Below are 12,476 nucleotides of genomic sequence, written 5' to 3'. Positions count from 1 at the left end.
CGAAAGGGAGTGGATTTTCTTCTCCTCCCCCCGGATTTGATGCAGTTTTCAGACGCTTCAAAATAAGGGTAGAGGACCCTCGTGCTGCACCACACGACCTCAGGCCTCTGGTCGTAGTTAAAAATGTATCTCCACATAAATCTCCTAGAGATGAAGGCTGTCTTTCTAGCCCTTCAACAGTTCCAGCACTACCTGACAAGTCACTCTGTGGTGGTGATGAGCGACAACTCCATAGTAGTGGCCTACTTCAACAAGCAAGGAGGTACTTTTTCACTGCAACTATCCCATCTAGCAGTAGAAATACTGAGATGGACCCAAATTCACTCAATACCACTATCGGAACGCTTCATTCCCGGCAAGAGGAATGTGCTCGCCGAAAATCTGAGCAGAGCATCTCATATAGTGAGTACCGAGTGGTCTTTGGATCACCTAGTAGCCAACAAAGTTCCGACATTGTGGAGTTCTCCGACTGTGAACCTCTTTGCAACGGCCCTGGACTTCAGGCTCCCGCTGTACTGTTCCCCAGTCACAGACCCCCAAGGCTCTCTGGCGAGAAGCTTTCCAACAACGGTGGGACAACATCGATGTTTACGCCTTTCCTCCATTCTGTCTCATGGGGAGGGTACTCATCAAGACCAGAACATCGGTCAATCATTCAATGACCCTCATAGCTCCACTATGGCATCACGCAGAATGGTTCCCGGACCTTCTGCAACTCCTAACAGAGCCTCCAAGAGAACTCCCTCTACGACACAGTCTACTCAAACAACCACACGCCAATATCTTCTACAAAGCCGTAGCTTCACTACGACTTCACGCCTGGAGACTATCCAGCATCTCCTCTCTGAGAGAGGCTTTTTGCAACAAGTTGCGATCAGGATGTCTGGACATCTGCAGAAGTCATCAGCAGCAGTCTACCAGGCAAAGTGGAAAGTCTTTTGTGGATGATGTCGTAGAAGGAGTATCTCTCCACTCGATGCCACTATTCCAGCAGTAGCGGAGTTCCTCGCGTATTTGGGTGATTAAATGCACCTCTCAGTCTCGGCAGTGAAAGGCTATCGCTAAGCCTCAAGTCTAGCCTTCAGACTGAAAGGAATGGACATTTCTTCATCACTAGAACTTTCTCTACTCATACAGAGTTATGAACTTACCTGCCCCCAGTCGGAAGTGAAACCTCACCCATGGAACTTGGTTTGAGTTCTCAGGTCTCTTAAGAGACCTCCCTATGAACCATTACGCCAGGCATCAGATCGCCACCTAACTTGGAAGACGGTGTTCCTGCTAGCTTTGGCCTCGTCCAAGCGAGTCAGCGAACTTCATGGTCTCTCGTAGGACATCGCCCATTCAAGAGGATGGGGAGAGATATCATTCAGCTTCATCCCTGAGTTTATTGCTAAGACTCAGAACCCGGGAGTAGCGGATCCTTGAATTGACTCTTTCCGGATTTCCAGTCTCCGCACTGTAACAGATGACCCAGACCATCTCTTATTATGCCCAGTGAGGAGCTTGAGGCTGTACCTCAGGAGAACAGCCACAGCCCGTCCTCGTGTGCCAGCACTGTTCATCAGCACAGGAAGGACTAAGAGAAAGGTCACCATGAACACCATCTCTGCATGGATTCGCAAGGCACTGAATCCTGACCCTCCTCCGTCACGTCACTCCAGAGCACATGATGTCAGGGGTATAGCTAGGTCCCTGGCCTTCAAAAGATATTTTTCAGTGACGCAGGTTCTTCAAGCTGGGGTGTGGAAAAGACAGACCACGTTCACATTCCACTACCTGTAAGACGTGACCCACAGGAGACTCAATACTTTTTCTATGGGTCCTAAGGTGGCTGCACAGCAGCTGGTTTAAAACCTCAAGCTCCTTATTGGACAAGTAGCAGAAGGTTGAGGGCATTGTCACCCGGCTTCATTCTGCATGAATGAATAGGTTTAACTGGCCCTTGCTCTTTTCTTCATCATCCCCTCTCTTGGGGAAAGAAGCATTTTGGCTCTCTGCATAGCTGACCTCAAACCACTAGTGGTCCTAGTATTAATATTAATACTGTTACATCCCCATACCCTGACGAGGTGGTATTGGGAAAATTCTAGTGTACAAGTTTTCCATCTAAAGAACTTCGGAACAACTTTCTAGAGCGAGTCATACTTCTACACCCTTCACACACAGCTGGCGTAGGTCGCAGACCTTGAGTAGCAAGGTTTTAGCAAGGTGCAGGGGCTCCCTATTTCTTGAGTGCTAACACACTCAGATAAGGAACTCCTGGGCAGAGCCAAAATGCCAGACTGGCTGGGACATCCACCCTTCCTAATGGGTGAGTGACCCCTATTAAATAGCGTGGTTTATATCCAGTTACGGAACAAACGACATATTCGTATATAATTTGTATTTTTCCTAACTATACAAACCTCAGCTATTTAACCAAACCTGCCCATCAGCCCTACCCCCTTGAAGTCCTACCTCCAAGCAAAGTGACCTCAAGCACAGGTGTGAGAGGGGGGGTATAGCAAGCTACCCTCCACTACTACCCCGCCTAGTGGTGTGGGTAGTAAACCCTCGTTAAAAAATAATGGCTTGTTATTTCAGCTATGCCGAAAGTAATACCCCTATTAAATAGCTAAGTTTTGTATAGCTAGGAAAAATACAAATTATCTACGATTTTTTTCATATTGACATTCTATACTCTGCTCCCTCCAATGCCAAACTGCTTCTGAAGCTTCGATTGTCAGTCTCATCCAAGGAAATCCTCGATATGTTAAAAGACCAGGTCTCATGAAACAAGGACTCCTTAAGATCAGGCAAATCAGCTCAATTAGTTCCAGTCCCCTTTTTCAAACACGTCGAGGCCCTTCCATCTCCTCTGCCGTTGGATCTTGGAGTAGCTGGGCTAACTCTAGGATGCACCTCTAAGAGACTTTCTGTGGTTCCAGTCTCATTTTTACAGACAGAAGCTTCTATCATGGACACCATGGCCATGGACACTTTACAGATGGCTTATTGAACCGACCATTGGTCAGCTACAGTTGGTTACCTAGCCAATACTGAGCACTTAACTGACTTAAAGCAGAGGCATCGTGTGACAGGTGGAGGAGCATTCGAGTTCTTAATGCATCTGGCAGACAACCAGAGAGCAAATTTGATTCTAAAGTGCCGAGAAGCCGCAACCTCAAAGTTACATGAACTCATCAGTCAGAGAGATCTGGACCTACATAACTCCACCCTTAAGCAGCTATTCTTGTTTTCAACAGTGGATGTCATAGCTACTGCTGAGAAATAAAGGAAGGAAACACAGGACTCTTGTACAGAGTACTTGGTCCTTTCCTCAGCCACAACTTTCCTTGTCAGGACACCCTAAGCCAGCAGGACAGTCCTTACAGCCCCAGTTGATTTCACAGAGAGGAGGATTGCAACCACAGCAATCCATTTTCAAGAAGCCTGCACAGCCTTTCCCTACCTGTTAAGACCAAGGACATAGCAGAGGTAGGTGAAAAGAAAGTAGATGATGTCTACACTAGGATGAGTATTCCCCCTCCTTACCACCAGTGGGGGGGGGATGCCTACAAAGGAATTGGAGGAGGTGGTAGTTTCATGGGGCAGAAAGATAGACTCTCCAGGCTGGTCAGTCTGGATACTTACTCACTTTCATCAGCCTCATCCCTCATCTGATTCCTCCTCCAGCGCCATCTCCATATTATCATTGGGGATCCACAAAAGATCTTGCCCTTAAAAGAAGAGGTTCAGGCCTTACTAAAGAAGGACGCTATCAAAGAGGTCAGTGACGACTGTCTTGACCTCTATAGTTGACTTTTTTTTTTTATAATGTAGGCGTGAAAAGGCTGGAGACTCTCTATCGACCTCTCAGCTCTAAACAACTATATACAGCAGACTCCGTTCGGAATGGAGACAGCAGCCACTGTCATTCAGGCTCTAAGACCTCAGGGTTCATGATTACACTGGTCCTGGGGTGATTCTTATTTTCAGATACCAGTTCACCCATCAGCCAGGAAGTACCTTTGAGTGATCATTAGCAAAATGGCATTTCATTTCAAGACTCTCTGTTTTGGCCTCTCAACCATGTGGAAGGTTTTCTCAAGGATCATTGAACTATCATCGTTATGGACGCAGGCCAACGAGATGCAGCTGCTTTGCTACTTGGACAAATGGTTGATATACGAAAAACTGAAGGAAAGCCTTTATGTCCTTCGATACAGGGTTCTCGCATTTTGCCAAGACCTGGAGGTCCTGAAATACTGGGAGAATTTTGTCCTCATCCCTACATAAAGACTAGTTTATTGACAATGCAGGTAGACAAAGTTGTAGGAAAAGTGCTTCCCTTCCTAGACATGATTTCTTGTCTGAAGGTGGCTGCCCTCCTCTTTTTGTGTCAGTCCTTGCAGCCAGCATAGGAAAGGCTGGCTCTTCTTGTCCGCCTATCAATGTTGGAACTCCTAGTACGTGGAGGCAGGCTTTGCCTATGGTCTTTCCTGTGGGACCTTAAATCATTGCAGTCACAGGACGAGCCTCTTCTTATGTTCCTATAGAAGCAAACTCCTGAAAGTATCCGGGCTTGTAGATAGACAAGAACCTTCAAAGGGGATTTCCTCTCATGACTTACCCTCTTGAGTTCCTTCTTTTATTGACCGCATTTAATGAAGAGGTCGTAGTTCACCTTGGGCAGCATATGACACTGGGAACCTGGTTGAAGTAAGACCACCAGGAGCTCATAAACATCCTGGAGTTAAATGCCGCTTGGCTAGCCCTTTAGGAATTTCACCCTCTTCTTGAAGGACACACGGTGGTACTCATGAGAGAAAACAGCTCTCTGGTGTCCTATGTTTCCAAGAAAGGAGGAACAATGCCTCACTAGCTGTGCTAGTTGGCAGTGAAGAGTGACATTTAAGGTACCATGTAAAGAGTTAAAGTTATGGTTGTAGGATAACTTTTGACTGAAAAATCTGTACCACTTTTTTATGAGATGGTATAACTAATTCTCAATCATCACAAAAAGTTTTTTAGAGAAGGTATTTTTTTTTACAGTCGGTTGCAAGTCTTCCAATTCGGGGGGCAATCATATGTATACTCAAAAGACAAGAAGGATGTATCAAATAAAATGATAATTGAGTTTCAACATTGTTTTCTGAAATAGTCTATATGGCAGGTGTTTTAAACAAAATATTTAACAAGACTAGTTCCTTTAGCTTATATTAAGGGAAAAATGTTTAGATTGTCCTATTGCTAGAACTTTTTTAGCATTCGATTTGAGTATGTAGCTCTCAAATAGGTTACATGAAATTGTGGCAAGTAAGCATTATAATGCTCAAAAGACTAAATTTTACACGGTTCTGTAATTTAATGACATCGGAGTTTTATATATATATATATATATATATATATATATATATATATATATATATATATATATATATATATATATATATATATATATATGTATATATATATATATATATATATATATATATATATATATATATATATATATATATATATATATATATATGTATATATATATATATATATATATATATATATATATATATATATATATATATATATATATATATAGATAGATAGATAGATAGATAGATAAAAAAAGGTTTGTTTACAAACAGTAATCAGATTTAATGACAAGACCGTACTAAGCTATAATTCTCAATGTAATTAAACGAAAAAATTCTCAAAGAAAGATAAAAATGATGATTTTCGTAGAATCATATCATCCTTAATGGTGAAATTTCTCTATTTCTTTTATTAAATCTGTGTTTTATAGGTATGTATGGAATTTCCTTGTTGAACCTTTTTGAAGGTCCATTCCTAAGCAATAGAATATCAACTTTATAATTATCTGGCAATCTGAAAATATCTCTTGAAGTAATGAATGACAAACTGCAGGAATAGTAGATAATCAGAAATAATAGTCGAAAGAAGAATTTTTAGAGAAACTATGAAAACACATATGCACAGTAAGTGTATATATATATATATATATATATATATATATATATATATATATATATATATATATATATATATATATATGTATATATATATATATATATATATATATATATATATACATAGATATATATGTATATATATATATATATATATATATATATATATATATATATATATATATATATATATATTTATATATATACATATATACATATATAGATATATATATATATATATATATATATATATATATATATATATATATATATATATATATTTATATATATATATGTATACATATATATATATGTATATATATATATATATATATATATATATATATATATATATATATATATATATATACAATGAACCGGCTATTAGTTGTATATTACGAAATAAGGCAACTCTATACAGGCTGCAGGCAATTTTTTTTTTTTTTTTTTTTATTCTCATAGTATAATTCAACAACCGCTTAAGATAGGATGTATATTTATTCACGGTCTCTCTTCCTACAATATAAAACTGGCATACATTAGGAAATTTTTATGTATAGAAAAGTTACACGAAAAAAAATATCGGTTTGGTATTGAAATTTTACATTTGTAGAGCTTTGGTCTTTTGTTAATTGAACATTTTACTAATTCATGTCCGTTGATTTGAAAAAAAAAAGAAAGTAGAAGATACAATAATTGCCTAACCAATAATAATAAATCAGTTACTTCCATGCTTAGAAGTTTGGAGTTTTCTAATGTTCTAGATGTTACTCCTTGAATTTCTTGAAACGTTCCTGATAATTTTTAGACAATTTTTTTTTAATACCAATTGATACCCTAATTTCTATTAGTTAAACATTCTTAGCTAAGTTAGGAATCCAATTTGTTATCTTTATATAACATAAATTATTCATTAAGATCATATTATCAAGCATTTTTATAGACTGAATCTTTGGAAAGCATTTGTGCCTGCTTTTTATTGATTTTCATGAAAGAATAGTTATGGAAAGCGAAATCATTATTTTGCTGTAATCTCAGCTAGTATTTTCGATATTACCTTTTTGTTATATGATTTAGTTTGACCATCAAAATGTTTTATTTGTTTCAAATTGTAAGAAGATTGATTCATAAAATATTTTTTTTTTCCATGATACAGTTGGTCGCATGCTTGAAGCTAACAAATGACTGAAGGCAGATATAAAGGTGATGTCCATTAATCACAACAAAACAGCTGTTCTACTGTGCAAGTGGAATTCAGGATCTGTGGCTACATGAAAAAAAAGAAATTAAAACTTGTCAGGGTTTTAGATGTGGGGAGAATTAATAATTTACTGGAGATGCTCTAAGTACGTTGATATTGTCTAATTAATTTCTTAAAGTTGACTGTTAGAATTCAACTGCAAAACTTTTTTTTTCTATAAATCCTTAAATATGTTGCTTTTTGTGCAATATACTTCAAATTTTACATAATACTAAGTAAGTCTTAACTATGGGAAACGTTAATGTTAGTTTTTATTTGAGAATTTCAACATAGAAGAAAGTGTAACATTAAGTCTTACTTTCTTAGCAACTTGAAATAACCAATTCCATAACTTTGATCACCAACTTAGTCTTTTGCTATCTTGTGCCATACTAAATTTGCTAGAAGCCTCAATATTAAGCCTCACTTTAACTAATGTATTATTATCAATTAAGAATTTTACTTATATAATTTTTTCGTGATGTATAAGACTCTTGGTTTTATCTTGTTTTTTTTTTCAAGACTATAGAAAATGCATTTGAAGTGACACAAACATTTGATCTTAGCTCTATTATGAATTAGAGAATACATCAGCTAAAACTTTTGAAACTAATATAAGTTGGCTAGTTTTCACAAATAAAAATCGTGTTATCTTTAGTAAATTTTATTTCCTTTTTTTTACGAGACTGACGTACCAAGTCACCATTATAGGGTATGATGTATATTTGTATAATGACTTTTTATCACAAGACCAGATATTCGATCTTAACCTTACTTAACTGATGTCCAGTTTCTAAATCAGGTGAGGTCCTGCTGGATGAAGATCTTTATTTGTCTTTATTTCTCAGCTTTGATTTCTATTCTTTACGGTATTTTATGATACCGTGCTCTAAGTCGCACCTGTGGATATTGGACCAAGGCTGATAGATTGCAAAACTATATAACAATTCCGGGTTTTTGCCCTGTGTTTTTGCTTATTTTATTATAGAAATTTGTGTGTATCCCTACTTACAATTTACCCTTTCTATTCATTAAATATTTGTGGGTCATTAGGCGTTGTCCTTCATTAGAATACTTCTATGTACCTTGTTGGCATGAAACCTATGATGATTGTTATGGTTTTTCAAAGTTTTTTGTTCAGTTGCTGCTTTTTTTGGAATAACCAAGTTTCAGCAGAAAGGATTTTGTTCCACTTTTCTCGCTCTGTTTGACATGAATCTCCTCGTGTGGAATAATCTGGAGAATTACACATGATATAAATCATTTGGTTAGATCATAATTACTCTTACATCATTTTAATTGAATGGTTTCAACGTAGTGGTAACCATTTCTAAGCTGCCGGTTTTGTGTTGATGGAGGTTGTGTCAGAAGTTATTCTCTCTGTAGTCGGATACTTTAACAAAAGTCTTCGAAGTCTATATTCATGGATCTTGCTTAAGGCTGATATTTTATCATTGATTAATTGTTTGTTTTGATGTGTTGGAAATTATAGCATTTTTTAAGGAGGTAAAACTTTCTAGCTTGAAAATTCTGAACATATATAATTTAGACTTTCTTGAAATCTATTTCTGTTTTCCTGATATGGAAACTTGCGATATGTAATTATGTTGCCACAGCTTAATTTCCTTAGATATCTTTTTTGTCCTAAGGCTTCCTATTGATATTTTTCTGAAGGTTATCTGTCTCTTAAAGGAATAGTTAAAATAATTTTTCCTCAATAGTTACTGGAAGGAAGAGTATTGGAACTGAATTATAAATCAGAATATTTATAGATATCTGGACAATTAAATATTTTGATAAAATCCATAGTTCTTAATAATAGGGATAATTTTGTAAGTTGGCTTCAGGGGATTTCACCTTCAGGACATCAATGGCTATGATTTTCTACTTTGGGATCTTATTAGCTGTAAACGTTTTTTAAAGTTATTATCTCCCCCTGTCAATTCATATTTTCCTGTATACTCAGGTTTACGAAGTTTTACAAGGTTTTTCTAAGTTTCACAATTATGCCTACCTTAAAGAAATTTTAGGCCACTCTAGCTGACAGTTTTGAAAGGGCCAGTTTGGTTTCAGAAGATCTTAAACTTTTTCTTGACTTTTTTTCTATTCTTTCTTTTTGTGGTGGATGATATGACCTGGTTTTAAGTATCTTCATAGAGTAAATTCTGCTATCCCGTGTGTTTACTTGGTCTGTTGAGTTACTAGAGGCATTCCTTGTGCTATAGAGTTGTTTGTGAGCAATCCTTATTTACATATTTTTTTCAGAATTTTTTTTTCTAAGGATATAGTTTTCGATCACCTAGGTGTTTAAAGGGCTTTCTTTAGTATTCAGGCTTTTTTTTTTTTTTTTTTTTTTTTTGAGTTGACCACTTTCTGCTTAAAGAAGTCTAGCAAAGTTCACATCGTGTTATGAATTTTTTTTGGGCAAAGACTAGCTATTAGGTAATGACCTGATTTGCCGAGATTTGGTGACCATACTCCTTAGTTCTGATTTGCTTAAAACTTCTTTTGTAGCACTCCTTGTTATATGCTTTATTTGTGGAACTCCTTAGCTATGGTTTGTGGAGAAACTCTGGCTCTACATTTGTTTAGTTTATTTTGAATTCTAGCTAGTCTACGCAACAATACTACACTCCTTTATTCGAGATGTTTCTAGATTCAGTAAGCTATCCACAGCATTTATCTGATAAACCAGTTTTGAATATTCCTTCGTTCGCAGTATATTTTTGTAGGACACACTGGTTTATCCACGAAATCACTTTGTCTATGGAGTTATTTGAGTCTCACTCCATTTACCATTCATTTATTCATGACATTTTCTGGTCTTTAAAGTAATTCTGGACACATTCGTCTTTAGTGTTGTTCAAAACACTTCTAGAGAGTTGTCTTTACTCATTGGATAATGAAGTGATCTATAAGTTATTTAGAGCCCCTTATAGCCATTGGAATGATTTACAGTAATCTTTTGTGTATGGACTTATCTGCTACACACTTTGTTCTAAATCATTGGATTGACTATTTCATTCATTGTTTCCTTGCCTCTCTTAAAGTAATTCCTTGTTTCATTTCTTTCAAGACCTCCAGTTTTCTTGTCTATCTCTAGGCTCCAGAGTTATGTGACATTGCCCTGTGGAGTAAGATCTAATGGAAAAAATCTTTAGAATTGGTGAATGTAAGATTTATACATATTTCTAATAACTTTGCTTTTAGGTTTTTAGGGATATTTGAAAGATAGCTTCAGTATCATTGTAATTCAAGGTGTGTTGCTCATATGTAGCCCCTAAGTTTTTCTTCCTATGCAATCTGTCAAACGATCATAAAACTGGCGGGAAATTTCCTTTATCCCCTTTTTTATCTTAAATAAGAAAATATTAAAAGCATAATATTTAGAAAATTTCATATATATTACTAAGGGAAAACTGTGAACAATAATCAGCATTTGCTTCCTTTGATTAGAAATAATAAGTTCCCCTATTACAATTCGGTTTTCTCGGAAGAAAACAAACTAGAATCCCTCTTCTTATTTACATGTTGAAGATGAAGAATAGTATGATATCTTGTTCTTTAATGTGTGAATAACTCTTAATTATTTGAAAATTTCATTCCAATAACACATGTGAATAATCCTTTAAATATTACTCCATTTCGTCACAGTACCCATTCTTGCTTTTACTTTTTGTATTACTTTACAACAGTATTCTCTCTCTCTCTCTCTCTCTCTCTCTCCTCTCTCTCTCTCTCTCTCTCTCTCTCTCTCTCTCCTCTCTCTCTCTCATCTATGGATGATTGGCAGTGTGACAAAATGCAGGTGAATTAATGAATAAGCTATGGCATATTGATTAATGGTAGTATATAACATACTATATAGAATTATAGGAAAAATTTATAAGTTAAGAAATATTCTTGAAATTAAGCCCAGCCTATTAGATATTTATGAATGAAAATGTGCTCGGATTAAATGTTATTAATTTCATAGGCTTTAAATCCAAGTTGACGTTACGGATTTAATGAACATATGTATTTTTTATAAAGTGCTCGTAATGTTTTGATAAATAGAAATAAGCCAATGGATATTAGCTCCAAAACACATTGATTGTTTCCATATGAAATAAAATACTCTAAATGGTGTAAGTGTTGACTGGTATTAGAAATGATCTTTCATTAATTAGGAGTTTTAGGAGGCGACCTCAGCAAGCGGATGATTACTGATTCTCTTTTGCAGTGAAATTGCATTAAGTTAGTTTCTTGGGTCAATAAAACCTTTGTGTAAAATGATTCTGTTTAGCTAGAGGGAGGGAGAGGAGTTTAGAGTTATATGCTTGTGTGGATAAAGTGGATTTATGATTATGTATAAAATGAATGATATGAACTAGATGCATCTTAATGGCTACTCAAATCTAAGGAAACTTCTTTAAGTTCCATGTACTCTCTCTCTCTCTCTCTCTCTCTCTCTCTCTCTCTCTCTCTCTCTCTCTCTTTAGGGGGCTACATGAATATACCTTGAAAATTATATACTAATGGTTACAAGTAAAAGATTTTTTTCCCACATTTTACTATAAGGGCGAATCAAGAAGTTCTCTTTTATTTCAACCTGATGCTTACCTACAATTTCAGATATCCCACTCCCCTTCCTTGATCCTTCCTTATCCCAATTTGGAAATGTTTTAAGAAATTACTCTCGCCTCATATGGCTGATGAGTCTCCTCTGCCCCCTCCTCTTTGAGCACCAGCTTTGGCCATTTTATTCCTCACGATAAGATGGGCTAAAGGGTCCGTGAGATAGTTCCTGATCTTAACTAGAGTAACCACTGGTTCTTTCAAACTATCATTTTATTCCCCATGTACAGTATTTGTTCATTCATTTACTGGTGTCTTGAGAGCTGTGGCTTAATGTGTTGACTTGAATATATTGTACTTGTCAAAGGCTGACAGCCTTTACTAGTAAACATGTTGGATTTTAGTCTACTTATAAATCCAGCTATCTTTTTAGTGTAGATTTTATCCTGACAGCTAAAGTCATGAGAAACTACTGCTGTTTTATCCCATCATTAACTTGCTCAAAAGCCACAATTTTTTAAATTTTGCGATGGTTTATCAGATTTTATAATTTGGTCTAAATGATCTTAAAGAGATCAAATCCATCAGAATATTAAAAAAGCATGCATTGTAAGAGGTTATAATGTCAAATATACAGGTTTTGCTACTATCAATCATTTCCATTTCTAGAAAAGTTTTATGCACTTGTGTCAATGACAAAAATACAA

The sequence above is a fragment of the Palaemon carinicauda genome, chromosome 7 (genome assembly GCF_036898095.1).
Source record: "Palaemon carinicauda isolate YSFRI2023 chromosome 7, ASM3689809v2, whole genome shotgun sequence".
Lineage (NCBI taxonomy): Eukaryota > Metazoa > Arthropoda > Malacostraca > Decapoda > Palaemonidae > Palaemon > Palaemon carinicauda.
Note: the sequence above shows the minus strand (reverse complement) of the source record.